The sequence below is a fragment of the Malaclemys terrapin genome, chromosome 1, assembly GCF_027887155.1.
Source record: "Malaclemys terrapin pileata isolate rMalTer1 chromosome 1, rMalTer1.hap1, whole genome shotgun sequence".
NCBI classification, from domain to species: domain Eukaryota; kingdom Metazoa; phylum Chordata; order Testudines; family Emydidae; genus Malaclemys; species Malaclemys terrapin.
In genome coordinates this window covers 331,144,296-331,159,895 of record NC_071505.1, presented here as the reverse complement: position 1 = coordinate 331,159,895, position 15,600 = coordinate 331,144,296, and the positions used below count along the sequence as shown (strand labels likewise).

The window sequence follows — 15,600 nt, the reverse complement described above, 5'->3', positions numbered from 1 at the left end:
CAGATTGTTTAGCATAAGTAATTAGCACATATTGTAAGGGAACATTCAAGGTAGAGTGACCTGTTAACACCTCTAAAGTCATAGGACAAAAAGAGGAGGGTTACAGATTTTTGTAATAAACCATAAATCCAGTGTCTCTGTTTAGCCTAGCAGAGTAATTAATTTAAGTTCCCAGGCTCACCTTTTGAAAGTGTTGTGCAGGTTTCATTTGAGGATGAGGAATGAAAGGTCAGATATAGAGTGATTGCTTTCAGGGGTGCTGAAACAATTTTTATAGTGGGGGTGCTGAACCACACTGTAAACCCTGTATATAATGGAAACCCCTTCAAGCCAGGAGGTCCAGCAGCACTTTGTGAAAAGTGTTCACAATGATAGAGGTATTTTTGTCTTTTGTCATTTTCCTGTGTGAGTTCATTCAATAGCATAGTGATTGTCTGGTTTCACCCACATAATTCAAGTATCAGAGGGGTAGCCGTGTTAGTCTGAATCTGTAAAAAGCAACAGAGGGTCCTGTGGCACCTTTGAGACTAACAGAAGTACTGGGAGCATAAGCTTTCGTGGGTAAGAACCTCACTTCTTCTTCTACCCACGAAAGCTTATGCTCCCAGTACTTCTGTTAGTCTCAAAGGTGCCACAGGACCCTCTGTTGCCACCCACATAATTGTTATTGGGGCATTTAGTGCACTGGATGAGGTACACCACATGTTGTGGTAGGTATGTGTAGGATCAATGGATCTTGAAAGGTGTGTTGTGGGAGGTGTTGATCGTTGTAGCAGTGGAGAGATGTCTGCAAGTTTTGCATCTGTTATTCTGGCAGGGTCTGATGCCACTTTGAGTTTGTGTGTCCTGGTCAGTGAGAAGCTTGCTTCTGATTATGACTATGAGGTTGGGGGGTTGTTTGAAGGCCAGAAATGGGGAGTTGGGAAAGATTTATTTCAGAATGGGGTCCCCATCGACTATGGGTTGTAGTTGTTTGATGATACCCTATATGGGTCCCAATGTGGGCTGGGAGATGACAACTAGGGGTGTGTGGTTGAAGGAGGTTTTATTTCTGTATTGAAGCAGGTTCTGTTGGGTTATTTTGGTGGCTCATTTCATTATGTGATCTACTTCTCTAGTGGACTGTCTTTGGTGAAGGTGGTTTTGAGTGTGTTAAGGTTTATATCCTGGACTTTCTCCTTAGAGCATATTCTGTGGTATCTGAGTGCCTGGCTGCCGATAACAGATTTCTTGATGTGTTTGGGGTGGTTACTGGATCTGTGAAGGTAGGTGTGGTGAGCCATGCGTTTCTTGTATATGGCTGTCTGTAAGGTTCCATTATTGAAGCTGATTGTGGTGTCTAGGAAGTTCAGGCTGGTGTGGGAGTGTTCCAGAGAGAGTTTAATGGAGGGGTGGTGGTTATTGAAGTTGTGGTGGAACTCTATGAGGAAGTTTAAGCTGTCTGTCCAGCTTCAAGGTGGCCCATGAAGAGGTTGGCATGTTAGGAAGCCATCCTAGTACTTATGGCTGTTCCCATGGTTTGGACAAAGTGTTTGTTGTTGAACGTAAATTGTTATGGGTGAGGATGAAATGGATGAGTTTGGCGATGTGTTTAGGGTAGATATCTGAGAGTTGTCCATTGACTTGTAAATATTTGAGGCAGGCAGCTATGCCGTCATTGTGAAGGATGTTGGTGTCTAGGGAAGTGACATCCATGGTGGCGAGGATGGTGTTCTGAGGGAAGTTGTTAGTATCATGGAGTTTGTGGAGGAAGTCATTTGTGTCCTGGAGGAAGCTGGCCCTTTTTGTGGTGAGTGGTTTGAGGATGGTTTCTATGAGTCCCCATATTCCTTCAGTAAGAGTGCTGTGGCCAGATATGATGGGTCTGCCTGGGTTCCCTTGCTTGTGTATCTTGGGAATCATGTCCCTGTGTGGTGGGTTCATGAGGAATGAGTTTGTAGACAAAAACACCCCATCACCTGTGTGTGTAAACACTTTTCACAAAATGATCACTCTATATGTGATCTTTCAGTCCTCATCCTTAGGGCCTGATCTATACTACAGTTATGCTGACGCAAGGCAATTTCCGTTGACCTAACTGTGTAAATGTCTCCACTAAAATTTCGCACATGCTGCCATAACTGCCCCACTACACCGACTTAATAACTCCATCTTCACATGAGGCATAGAATCAATGTTGATGTAGTTAGGTCAACACAGTGTCAGTGTAGACACCACATTCCTCACATCAAATGTTACTGACTTTGAGAAGCTGTCCCACAATGCCCCAAACTGACAGTGCAATCGGTACAAATGCTCCTGGTGAGGACACGCACCGCCGACACAAGAAGCATAGAGTGCACATGCAAAAGCGATTTAATTACTCAAGCGTCTATATGGCAATGTAACTTAGTTGATACAATTTTGTAGTGTAGACATGCACAAAGGAAACCTGCACAACACTTTCAAAAGATGAGCCTGGGAACATATTTGTTCTATGACTGTAGAAGTGTTAACGGGCCACTCTATCTTGAATGGTCTCTTACAATATGTGCCAATGACTTATGCTAAACAATCTGTTCCACCTGGTATTTTGCTGTGATGTTGGGAGTTCTTTCCCCAGAATTGAAGAAGAGCTTTTTTTGGCTCAAAAGCTTGTCTCCCTCACCAACAAAAGTTGGTCCAAAAAAAGATATCACCTCATCCACCTCCTCTCTAATAATATCCTGAGACCAACACAGCTACAAGTACGCTGCATACAAGGGTTGTGGTGTGGTGGATTTTCTATCATGACTGGATGTTTTTCTCATAGATTTGCTCTAGTTCAAACAGGAATTAATTCAGCACAGCCCTATGGCCTGTGTTATACAGGAGGGCAGACTACATGGTAACAAAGCCCTTCTGACTTTGTAATCTATTAATTTGTTAGTGTGAATCCAAAGAGAGTTTGTAAAGCACTTTGGGATCATTTGAACTGAAAGGTGCTACCAGAATCTATCATCTATGTAGATAGAAGGTATAAAAGTATAATTCTCTCATTATAAACGAGGCCTTTACGTGTCTAAATATTTGCCATTCAACTTTACCATTTGTCCATTTTGTGTTTCATCTCATATGTATTATATTATTAATCATGTGTGTTACAGTAGTGGCTAGGGGCCAGCTGAGAACAGCCCCCCATTGTGCTAAGCAGTGTACAAACACAGAATAGAAGCTCTTTGGGGCAGGGACTGTCTTTTTGTTCTGTGTTTGTACAGCAGTAACGACAGTGGGACCCTGCTTTGTGCCCTGGGGCTACTAGGCACGACAACAATACAAATAATAAAAAGTTCCAACGCTCCAATACTGGCACAAGAGTTGGGTTGGGTCTTCCCTCACCCTCACCAATTCCTCTTGAGCATCTCGGCTTTGAACTTGGCCAAGAGATTCCTACCCAGGGGACAATTCTTCCTTCCTGAGAGGTGTCTGCAGCCCTTTCTGTTGCTGACCTTCAGCAAATCACAGAAGAGTCTGAAAGCAATTTTGGCAGGGGCTCCTTTTTGGCCCCAACCCTGCTGCCTCCTTGATGGGTACAGAGGGCCCTTCCCAGGGAGCAGGTACTGAGGTAGGGATTTGGAGAGATGCATGCTCCATGCACAGCAAGGTAGACACCCCTGCAGATGCCATTGTCCTCCATACAAAGAGTGTGTGTGGGTGTGTGTGGGTGGCCGGGGTGCTGCAGAGCTGCCTAGGGCCCGGCTACTCCAATGCGGAGGGGATTGTCCCCCCGCTTTGCGCTGGAAGCTGCAACTCCCACACGGGCCCACCAGGGGGCGCTGCTTGAACGCGGACACCAGAGCAGCGCCGCCGCAAAGGGCGGGGAGGGGCTGAGGTTGCCGGAGTTACGGGAGGAAGTTTGGGCTGAGAAGCCCGAGCGAGGCCGGCCGCGGAGCGCGGGAAGTGGGGGCGTCACAGCCGGCCAGGCCCTGGTAACAGCCCCGCCGCCCGCCTGGGCCCGCGGCAGCTGGGGAGGGGGCGGGAGTCGGAGGGTCGGGAAGCGCCAGGGTGGTAGTGGCGATAGTGGCTGAGGGTGCAGGTGAGTGACAGCATTGATGGTGGGGGTGCAGGTGGGTGTTGGTGATAGTGGCTGAGGGTGACAGCATTGATGGTGGGGGTGCAGGTGGTTGTTGGTGACAGTGGCTGGGTGTGCAGGTGGGTGACAACAATGATGGTGGGGGTGCAGGTGGGTGTTGGTGACAGTGGCTGGGGGTGCAGGTGGGTGACAGCAGTGATGGCGGGGGTGCAGGTGGGTGTTGGCAACAGTGGCTGGGTGACAACAATGATGGTGGGGGTGCAGGTGGGTGTTGGTGATAGTGGCTGAGGGTGACAGCATTGATGGTGGGGGTGCAGGTGGGTGTTGGTGACAGTGGCTGAGGGTGCAGGAGGGTGACAACAGTGATGGTGGGGGTGCAGGTGGGTGTTGGTGATAGTGGCTGAGGGTGCAGGTGGGTGACAGCAGTGATGGCGGGGGTGCAGGTGGGTGTTGGCAACAGTGGCTGGGTGACAACAATGATGGTGGGGGTGCAGGTGGGTGTTGGTGATAGTGGCTGAGGGTGACAGCATTGATGGTGGGGGTGCAGATGGTTGTTGGTGACAGTGGCTGGGTGTGCAGGTGGGTGACAACAATGATGGTGGGGGCGCAGGTGGGTGTTGGTGATAGTGGCTGAGGGTGCAGGAGGGTGACAACAGTGATGGTGGGGGTGCAGGTGGGTGTTGGTGACAGTGGCTGGGGGTGCAGGTGGGTGACAGCAGTGATGGCGGGGGTGCAGGTGGGTGATGGCAACAGTGGCTGGGGGTGTGGGTGGGTGACAACAATGATGGTGGGGTGCAGGTGGGTGTTGGTGATAGTGGCTGAGGGTGACAGCATTGATGGTGGGGGTGCAGGTGGTTGTTGGTGACAGTGGCTGGGTGTGCAGGTGGGTGACAACAATGATGGTGGGGGTGCAGGTGGGTGTTGGTGACAGTGGCTGGGGGTGCAGGAGGGTGACAACAGTGATGGTGGGGGTGCAGGTGGGTGTTGGTGATAGTGGCTGAGGGTGCAGGTGGGTGACAGCAGTGATGGCGGGGGTGCAGGTGGGTGTTGGCAACAGTGGCTGGGTGACAACAATGATGGTGGGGGTGCAGGTGGGTGTTGGTGATAGTGGCTGAGGGTGACAGCATTGATGGTGGGGGTGCAGGTGGTTGTTGGTGACAGTGGCTGGGTGTGCAGGTGGGTGACAACAATGATGGTGGGGGTGCAGGTGGGTGTTGGTGATAGTGGCTGAGGGTGCAGGAGGGTGACAACAGTGATGGCGGGGGTGCAGGTGGGTGTTGGCAACAGTGGCTGGGGGTGTGGGTGGGTGACAACAATGATGGTGGGGGTGCAGGTGGGTGTTGGTGATAGTGGCTGAGGGTGACAGCATTGATGGTGGGGGTGCAGGTGGTTGTTGGTGACAGTGGCTGGGTGTGCAGGTGGGTGACAACAATGATGGTGGGGGCGCAGGTGGGTGTTGGTGATAGTGGCTGAGGGTGCAGGAGGGTGACAACAGTGATGGTGGGGGTGCAGGTGGGTGTTGGTGACAGTGGCTGGGGGTGCAGGTGGGTGACAGCAGTGATGGCGGGGGTGCAGGTGGGTGTTGGCAACAGTGGCTGGGGGTGTGGGTGGGTGACAGCATTGATGGTGGGGGTGCAGGTGGGTGTTGGTGATAGTGGCTGAGGGTAACAGCATTGATGGTGGGGGTGCAGGTGGGTGTTGGTGATAGTGGCTGAGGGTGCAGGAGGGTGACAGCATTGATGGTGGGGGTGCAGGTGGGTGTTGGTGATAGTGGCTGGGTGTGCAGGTGAGTGACAACAATGATGGTGGGGGTGCAGGTAGGTGTTGGTGATAGTGGCTGAGGGTGCAGGAGGGTGACAACAATGATGGTGGGGGTGCAGGTGGGTGTTGGTGATAGTGGCTGAGGGTGACAGCATTGATGGTGGGTGTGCAGGTGGTTGTTGGTGACAGTGGCTGGGTGTGCAGGTGGGTGACAACAATGATGGTGGGGGTGCAGGTGGGTGTTGGTGATAGTGGCTGAGGGTGCAGGAGGGTGACAACAGTGATGGTGGGGGTGCAGGTGGGTGTTGGTGACAGTGGCTGGGGGTGCAGGTGGGTGACAGCAGTGATGGCGGGGGTGCAGGTGGGTGTTGGCAACAGTGGCTGGGGGTGTGGGTGGGTGACAACAATGATGGTGGGGTGCAGGTGGGTGTTGGTGATAGTGGCTGAGGGTGACAGCATTGATGGTGGGGGTGCAGGTGGTTGTTGGTGACAGTGGCTGGGTGTGCAGGTGGGTGACAACAATGATGGTGGGGGTGCAGGTGGGTGTTGGTGACAGTGGCTGGGGGTGCAGGAGGGTGACAACAGTGATGGTGGGGGTGCAGGTGGGTGTTGGTGATAGTGGCTGAGGGTGCAGGTGGGTGACAGCAGTGATGGCGGGGGTGCAGGTGGGTGTTGGCAACAGTGGCTGGGTGACAACAATGATGGTGGGGGTGCAGGTGGGTGTTGGTGATAGTGGCTGAGGGTGACAGCATTGATGGTGGGTGTGCAGGTGGTTGTTGGTGACAGTGGCTGGGTGTGCAGGTGGGTGACAACAATGATGGTGGGGGTGCAGGTGGGTGTTGGTGATAGTGGCTGAGGGTGCAGGAGGGTGACAACAGTGATGGTGGGGGTGCAGGTGGGTGTTGGTGACAGTGGCTGGGGGTGCAGGTGGGTGACAGCAGTGATGGCGGGGGTGCAGGTGGGTGTTGGCAACAGTGGCTGGGGGTGTGGGTGGGTGACAACAATGATGGTGGGGTGCAGGTGGGTGTTGGTGATAGTGGCTGAGGGTGACAGCATTGATGGTGGGGGTGCAGGTGGTTGTTGGTGACAGTGGCTGGGTGTGCAGGTGGGTGACAACAATGATGGTGGGGGTGCAGGTGGGTGTTGGTGACAGTGGCTGGGGGTGCAGGAGGGTGACAACAGTGATGGTGGGGGTGCAGGTGGGTGTTGGTGATAGTGGCTGAGGGTGCAGGTGGGTGACAGCAGTGATGGCGGGGGTGCAGGTGGGTGTTGGCAACAGTGGCTGGGTGACAACAATGATGGTGGGGGTGCAGGTGGGTGTTGGTGATAGTGGCTGAGGGTGACAGCATTGATGGTGGGGGTGCAGGTGGTTGTTGGTGACAGTGGCTGGGTGTGCAGGTGGGTGACAACAGTGATGGTGGGGGTGCAGGTGGGTGTTGGTGACAGTGGCTGGGGGTGCAGGTGGGTGACAGCAGTGATGGCGGGGGTGCAGGTGGGTGTTGGCAACAGTGGCTGGGGGTGTGGGTGGGTGACAACAATGATGGTGGGGGTGCAGGTGGGTGTTGGTGATAGTGGCTGAGGGTGACAGCATTGATGGTGGGGGTGCAGGTGGGTGTTGGTGATAGTGGCTGGGTGTGCAGGTGAGTGACAACAATGATGGTGGGGGTGCAGGTAGGTGTTGGTGATAGTGGCTGAGGGTGCAGGTGGGTGACAACAGTGATGGTGGGGGTGCAGGTGGTTGTTGGTGACAGTGGCTGAGGGTGCAGGTGGGTGACAACAGTGATGGTGGGGGTGCAGGTGGGTGTTGGTGATAGTGGCTGAGGGTGCAGGAGGGTGACAACAGTGATGGTGGGGGTGCAGGTGGGTGTTGGTGACAGTGGCTGGGGGTGCAGGTGGGTGACAGCAGTGATGGAGGGGGTGCAGGTGGGTGTTGGCAACAGTGGCTGGGGGTGTGGGTGGGTGACAACAATGATGGTGGGGGTGCAGGTGGTTGTTGGTGACAGTGGCTGGGTGTGCAGGTGAGTGACAGCATTGATGGTGGGGATGCAGGTGGGTGTTGGTGATAGTGGCTGAGGGTGCAGGTGGGTGACAACAGTGATGGTGGGGGTGCAGGTGGTTGTTGGTGACAGTGGCTGAGGGTGCAGGTGGGTGACAACAGTGATGGTGGGGGTGCAGGTGGTTGTTGGTGACAGTGGCTGGGTGTGCAGGTGGGTGACAACAATGATGGTGGGGGTGCAGGTGGGTGTTGGTGACAGTGGCTGAGGGTGCAGGAGGGTGACAACAGTGATGGTGGGGGTGCAGGTGGGTGTTGGTGATAGTGGCTGAGGGTGCAGGTGGGTGACAGCAGTGATGGCGGGGGTGCAGGTGGGTGTTGGCAACAGTGGCTGGGTGACAACAATGATGGTGGGGGTGCAGGTGGGTGTTGGTGATAGTGGCTGAGGGTGACAGCATTGATGGTGGGGGTGCAGGTGGTTGTTGGTGACAGTGGCTGGGTGTGCAGGTGGGTGACAACAATGATGGTGGGGGTGCAGGTGGGTGTTGGTGATAGTGGCTGAGGGTGCAGGAGGGTGACAACAGTGATGGTGGGGGTGCAGGTGGGTGTTGGTGACAGTGGCTGGGGGTGCAGGTGGGTGACAGCAGTGATGGCGGGGGTGCAGGTGGGTGTTGGCAACAGTGGCTGGGGGTGTGGGTGGGTGACAACAATGATGGTGGGGGTGCAGGTGGGTGTTGGTGATAGTGGCTGAGGGTGACAGCATTGATGGTGGGGGTGCAGGTGGTTGTTGGTGACAGTGGCTGGGTGTGCAGGTGGGTGACAACAATGATGGTGGGGGTGCAGGTGGGTGTTGGTGACAGTGGCTGGGGGTGCAGGTGGGTGACAGCAGTGATGGCGGGGGTGCAGGTGGGTGTTGGCAACAGTGGCTGGGTGACAACAATGATGGTGGGGGTGCAGGTGGGTGTTGGTGATAGTGGCTGAGGGTGACAGCATTGATGGTGGGGGTGCAGGTGGGTGTTGGTGACAGTGGCTGAGGGTGCAGGTGGGTGACAGCAGTGATGGCGGGGGTGCAGGTGGGTGTTGGCAACAGTGGCTGGGTGACAACAATGATGGTGGGGGTGCAGGTGGGTGTTGGTGATAGTGGCTGAGGGTGACAGCATTGATGGTGGGGGTGCAGATGGTTGTTGGTGACAGTGGCTGGGTGTGCAGGTGGGTGACAACAATGATGGTGGGGGCGCAGGTGGGTGTTGGTGATAGTGGCTGAGGGTGCAGGAGGGTGACAACAGTGATGGTGGGGGTGCAGGTGGGTGTTGGTGACAGTGGCTGGGGGTGCAGGTGGGTGACAGCAGTGATGGCGGGGGTGCAGGTGGGTGATGGCAACAGTGGCTGGGGGTGTGGGTGGGTGACAACAATGATGGTGGGGTGCAGGTGGGTGTTGGTGATAGTGGCTGAGGGTGACAGCATTGATGGTGGGGGTGCAGGTGGTTGTTGGTGACAGTGGCTGGGTGTGCAGGTGGGTGACAACAATGATGGTGGGGGTGCAGGTGGGTGTTGGTGACAGTGGCTGGGGGTGCAGGAGGGTGACAACAGTGATGGTGGGGGTGCAGGTGGGTGTTGGTGATAGTGGCTGAGGGTGCAGGTGGGTGACAGCAGTGATGGCGGGGGTGCAGGTGGGTGTTGGCAACAGTGGCTGGGTGACAACAATGATGGTGGGGGTGCAGGTGGGTGTTGGTGATAGTGGCTGAGGGTGACAGCATTGATGGTGGGGGTGCAGGTGGTTGTTGGTGACAGTGGCTGGGTGTGCAGGTGGGTGACAACAATGATGGTGGGGGTGCAGGTGGGTGTTGGTGATAGTGGCTGAGGGTGCAGGAGGGTGACAACAGTGATGGCGGGGGTGCAGGTGGGTGTTGGCAACAGTGGCTGGGGGTGTGGGTGGGTGACAACAATGATGGTGGGGGTGCAGGTGGGTGTTGGTGATAGTGGCTGAGGGTGACAGCATTGATGGTGGGGGTGCAGGTGGTTGTTGGTGACAGTGGCTGGGTGTGCAGGTGGGTGACAACAATGATGGTGGGGGCGCAGGTGGGTGTTGGTGATAGTCGCTGAGGGTGCAGGAGGGTGACAACAGTGATGGTGGGGGTGCAGGTGGGTGTTGGTGACAGTGGCTGGGGGTGCAGGTGGGTGACAGCAGTGATGGCGGGGGTGCAGGTGGGTGTTGGCAACAGTGGCTGGGGGTGTGGGTGGGTGACAGCATTGATGGTGGGGGTGCAGGTGGGTGTTGGTGATAGTGGCTGAGGGTAACAGCATTGATGGTGGGGGTGCAGGTGGGTGTTGGTGATAGTGGCTGAGGGTGCAGGAGGGTGACAGCATTGATGGTGGGGGTGCAGGTGGGTGTTGGTGACAGTGGCTGGGTGTGCAGGTGAGTGACAACAATGATGGTGGGGGTGCAGGTAGGTGTTGGTGATAGTGGCTGAGGGTGCAGGAGGGTGACAACAATGATGGTGGGGGTGCAGGTGGGTGTTGGTGATAGTGGCTGAGGGTGACAGCATTGATGGTGGGGGTGCAGGTGGTTGTTGGTGACAGTGGCTGGGTGTGCAGGTGGGTGACAACAATGATGGTGGGGGTGCAGGTGGGTGTTGGTGACAGTGGCTGGGGGTGCAGGAGGGTGACAACAGTGATGGTGGGGGTGCAGGTGGGTGTTGGTGATAGTGGCTGAGGGTGCAGGTGGGTGACAGCAGTGATGGCGGGGGTGCAGGTGGGTGTTGGCAACAGTGGCTGGGTGACAACAATGATGGTGGGGGTGCAGGTGGGTGTTGGTGATAGTGGCTGAGGGTGACAGCATTGATGGTGGGGGTGCAGGTGGTTGTTGGTGACAGTGGCTGGGTGTGCAGGTGGGTGACAACAATGATGGTGGGGGTGCAGGTGGGTGTTGGTGATAGTGGCTGAGGGTGCAGGAGGGTGACAACAGTGATGGTGGGGGTGCAGGTGGGTGTTGGTGACAGTGGCTGGGGGTGCAGGTGGGTGACAGCAGTGATGGCGGGGGTGCAGGTGGGTGTTGGCAACAGTTGCTGGGGGTGTGGGTGGGTGACAACAATGATGGTGGGGGTGCAGGTGGGTGTTGGTGATAGTGGCTGAGGGTGACAGCATTGATGGTGGGGGTGCAGGTGGTTGTTGGTGACAGTGGCTGGGTGTGCAGGTGGGTGACAACAATGATGGTGGGGGCGCAGGTGGGTGTTGGTGATAGTGGCTGAGGGTGCAGGAGGGTGACAACAGTGATGGTGGGGGTGCAGGTGGGTGTTGGCAACAGTGGCTGGGGGTGTGGGTGGGTGACAACAATGATGGTGGGGGTGCAGGTGGGTGTTGGTGATAGTGGCTGAGGGTGCAGGAGGGTGACAACAATGATGGTGGGGGTGCAGGTGGGTGTTGGTGATAGTGGCTGAGGGTGCAGGCTGATAGCAGTGATGGCGGGGGTGCAGGTGGTTGTTGGTGACAGTGTCTGGGGTGCAGGAGGGTGACAGCAGTGATGGCGGGGGTGCAGGTGGGTGTTGGCAACAGTGGCTGGGGGTGTGGGTGGGTGACAACAATGATGGTGGGGGTGCAGGTGGGTGTTGGTGATAGTGGCTGAGGGTGCAGGAGGGTGACAACAATGATGGTGGGGGTGCAGGTGGGTGTTGGTGATAGTGGCTGAGGGTGCAGGAGGGTGACAACAATGATGGTGGGGGTGCAGGTGGTTGTTGGTGACAGTGGCTGGGGTGCAGGAGGGTGACAGCAGTGATGGCGGGGGTGCAGGTGGGTGTTGGCGACAGTGGCTGGGGGTGTGGGTGGGTGACAATGATGATGGGGGTGCAGGTGGGTGTTGGTGATAGTGGCTGAGGGTGACAGCATTGATGGTGGGGATGCGGGTGGGTGTTGGTGATAGTGGCTCAGGGTGCAGGTGGATGACAGCATTGATGGCAGGGGTGCAGGTGGGTGTTGCTGATAGTGGCTGAGGATGCAGGAGAGTGACAGTGATGGTGGGGCTGCAGATGGGTGTTGGTTATGGTGGCTGGGATATGAGTGGGTGAGAGAAATGGTGTCTGAGGTGCAAGTGGGTGTTGATGGCAGCTGAGAGTGCGGGTGTGTGACAGCAGTGATGGCTGCGTGTTGATGATGGTGACTGGGAGTGTGGTGATAGCAATGATGGGTTCAGATGGGTGATAGCACTGATGATGTGGGTTGGTGCGTGTGGCTGGGGGTGCAGGTGGGTGGTGTGATAGTGGTGGTGATGCTGGTGGGTGACAAGAAGGATGGGTGGGGGTGCAGGTAAGTGTTGCTAGTGGCTGAGGTTGCAGGAAGTGGTCCGCAGTGATGGTAGAGGTTTAGGAAATAACAGTGGAGACAGTACGGGACTATGGTGGGGGCACAGTTGTGTATGACAGGTGGGAGATGCAGAGCATGTGATGTGATAGGAGAGTGTGAGAGTAACTGACAGTAGTTGGGGGAGCAGGTTGTGTGTGACACTGTTTGAAGTGTAGGGTTAGTAGTAGGGGGCACAGTTGATAGGGATGGTGGCAGTGATGGTTAACAAACAATTTGGATGTGGGTGGTAATCATGCTGGTGGTCACGGTGATGGGGTGTGTCATGACTGTGATGGTAACAGTAGTTTGGCTGTGGTGGAAGAATGAGTATTGCTGATCGGTGGGGAGATCACAGCAGCAGGGGTGCTGATTGTAATGGTGGTGGTGGTGTTAGAGCTGTGACTGAGGGTATGTCTTCACTACCAACGTTAAAGCACTGCCACAGCAGCGCTTTAATGTGGCTGTGTAGTTGCAGCCCCAGTGCTGGGAGCGAGCGGCACCAGTGCTGTAAAAAACCCACCCTCACGAGGGGAGTAGCTCCCAGCACCGGTGCACTGTCCACAATGCTACTTTATAGTGCTGAAACTTGCATCACTCAGGGGTGTGTTTTTTCACACCCCTGAGCAAGAAAGTTTCAGCATTGTAAAGTGGCAGTGTAGACAAGGCGTGACAGTAGTTTGGGAGGAGATAAATAAATCATCCTTCTGTAAATTGTTTCTTGTTGGCTTAAATCTGTAATCAATTCTCAGCCCCCAGAAATGTATCCTGCTCCCTCTCGTCTATGTATTTTTCTTTGTTTTGCATTATCTATTAAATGTGTTACTACAGTATGTTGTTCACCTTGGTCCGGCTTGGAGGCTTGTGTGATGTTTGCCTCACTGAAAGAATTTCACAGATAAATCACTCGAGCTCAGCTGTGGCTTGAGCTTCAGAAACAAGCGCTGCCAAAAACTTGCTGCTTGAAATACTTTCTTGATCCCTGTATTCTGCACTAAGCATGGATGCATGGAATCCATTTAGAGCAAGACCCAGAGACCATAAATATGGAAGAGCCAGGGAGGAGGTGTGGGGTCAGGGGGAGAGAATGATCCACCATTTTCTATTTCTTAGGAAAATCACTACAGTAGATGCACAGATGGAAAAGGCAAATGGTTATTTTCCCCCCCCCCTTTGATTCTGTATTCTGATATGAGGTTGCCCAGAACCTAACCTGATCCTGCCTGCATTTCAAAACATGTTGTGCACCCCTGTGCTTGGGCTGGAAGTTTCAGAGAAGCCTAAGGGAGTCAGGCACCCACCTCCCATTGAATTTCAGTAGGATTTGAGCACCTAACTCAGTTAAGCCCCTTGGAAAATTCCAGCTTTAAAATCAGCATCCACCCCTCTCTTTATTTTTTAAATCTCTGCCTGTGGCCAACATTGAATTTGATCAATAAAAATGAACTTAACAAGTAATTGCTGGGGGGCTGTAGGCATATTAAGGACAGGTCTGCTGATCAGGGCCTTATACCCAAATGGGTTCCTGGGGCATGGTGGTTTCTTCATGTATGGCAAATATTATGATGCGGCAGCAGACACATCACAATATGGTTACATAATGCAAATATTTACTACTGTAAAAAGAACAGGAGTACTTGTGACACCTTAGAGACTAACAAATTTAAATGTGTTAGTCTCTAAGGTGCCACAAGTACTCCTGTTCTTTTTGCGGATACAGACTAACATAGCTGCTACTCTGAAACCTGTCATTTACTACTGTGATACAAACATGGAAATGTTGATCTAGGCCCCTTTGCATCTGGCTGCGAGGATCCCAGGTCAGGTCACGTGTCCCTGCTGGGAGTTTGAAGTTTCCAGGACTAGACTCTTATGATGAGAATTAGCTGTCACTGTTAAATAATTAGCTGGGGGAGTGGGGGACACGGGTGGCTGCCTGGTCTAAGCATCAGATTTGAAACAATCAGCCCTTTCCTAGAACCACGTAATCATAACGAGCAAAATTGACTCAGTCCTTCAGGGCAGGTAGATTTCCTATATGCAGCTTACTTGGAGTGGTGAAGATGCCTTTGAATAAAACATCAAGGAGAAGATTTTTCAAAGGCATAAATGATAGGTTCCTAGCTCCCATTTTCTTGTCCAACCCTAAATCTGCCTCTCTAGGATTGCCAGCCTTCTATCACTCCCTTTAAACTGCCCTTTTGCACCTGCCCTTTACCAATCTACCTTCTGCCAACGCAACCAACTACTATGCCAAACAATAGCCACTCATGTTGGACAAAAAATAACCTTATAAAAGCTGGGATGTAGACTGGCAGGTTGCATGGTCTGTGGTAGATGGTTTTTGTAGTAATAGTAAGCTTGGGTACTATGGGTGGAGGACTAGACTGTGTCTAGAATTAGATGGCTTAAGTTCATTTCCTTGTTTTAATGGACTTGTGTCAGGTATGCTGTGCTGCTGCCCAACAATTTTCATGTGTGTTAATTTTAATAGGAAACAGCCTGTCCTATTGTGGAGGTGGTGGTTGTGACTCAGAGTTAAGGCTGTATGTAAGGAGCTGGTGTGGGTTAGAGAAGCCCTAATGCTTAAGCCACCTGTTTTACCCTTCTGGGTCCGGGAGAGCTCTGTCCACTGCAAGACGAAATAATCTAGCCTGCTGTGTATAATGACATTAGTTCTGTGGACTAGTAGCAACCTTTGTTTAAGTTTTGTGTGTGTTAATTAATTAACATTTGGAACTCAAGCAGCTGGGTAGTTTCATATTAAAATGAAAATACAGCTGAAATGTAATAATGAAGAAACTCTATAGATGCCCTTTCATTGTGATTTGTTTTTCATATATGTATGCTACCAGCCTGTCAGCAGAATCACTGTCACTTTATTCCTGAGGTTGGCATTGCAATACATGTAGGGTTACTGTTGACATACATATCCCTTCCGAAAGCAGTTTTATTCCCAGCCCTGACAATCAAAACCCATGTCAGAGCTACAGCAAGCATTCATAGTTCTGGGAGAATATAAAGAAGGGGAAGAGAGATGCATACTAAGAAGTGAGCTAGAGCTGGCCTGATAAAGATGGACCTGAAACAGAAGAAAAATGGCTAGAAAAGAAACAACTGCTGGTTGGATTTGTGAGAATGAAATAATTCCAATCCTAAGGAATGCAATTACTAGTTGCTACATAGGCCCCAGTTCAGGACAGCATTGAGTACATGTCACTAGAACATAAGCATGTGCTTAAGTGCCTTCCCGAGCTTATGAATTTTCCTGAATTGGCGGCCATAGCTCCCCACTAGCATGAAGGGCCTGATCCTGGAAGCATTTACAATTGGGTCTAGTGCTTACTGCCATAATTTGTCCTGCTGAAGTCAATGCAACCACTCATGTTACAAAGCACTACTAGTAGTATATATTTGCAGGATTTGGCCCTTATTTAGCAATGGGACAGTGGGCCCAGTTTTG

The 15,600-nt window shown here is 53.2% G+C and overlaps 1 protein-coding gene across 4 annotated transcripts in view; it reads left to right on the top strand.

The window, feature by feature from the left end:
- The first annotated feature begins 3,868 nt into the window (after positions 1–3,868).
- CCDC83 (coiled-coil domain containing 83) overlaps positions 3,869–15,600 on the top strand; it is a 43,273-nt gene continuing 31,541 nt past the window's right edge. For 3 of the 4 annotated variants that reach the window (XM_054015719.1, XM_054015718.1, XM_054015715.1), the window contains exon 1: positions 3,869–3,947. The gene's annotated coding sequence lies outside the window, so the exon portion shown is untranslated. Of the gene's footprint in view, positions 3,948–4,023; positions 4,055–15,600 lie in introns of those variants that run through there. The other variant, XM_054015716.1, reaches the window with a different exon arrangement.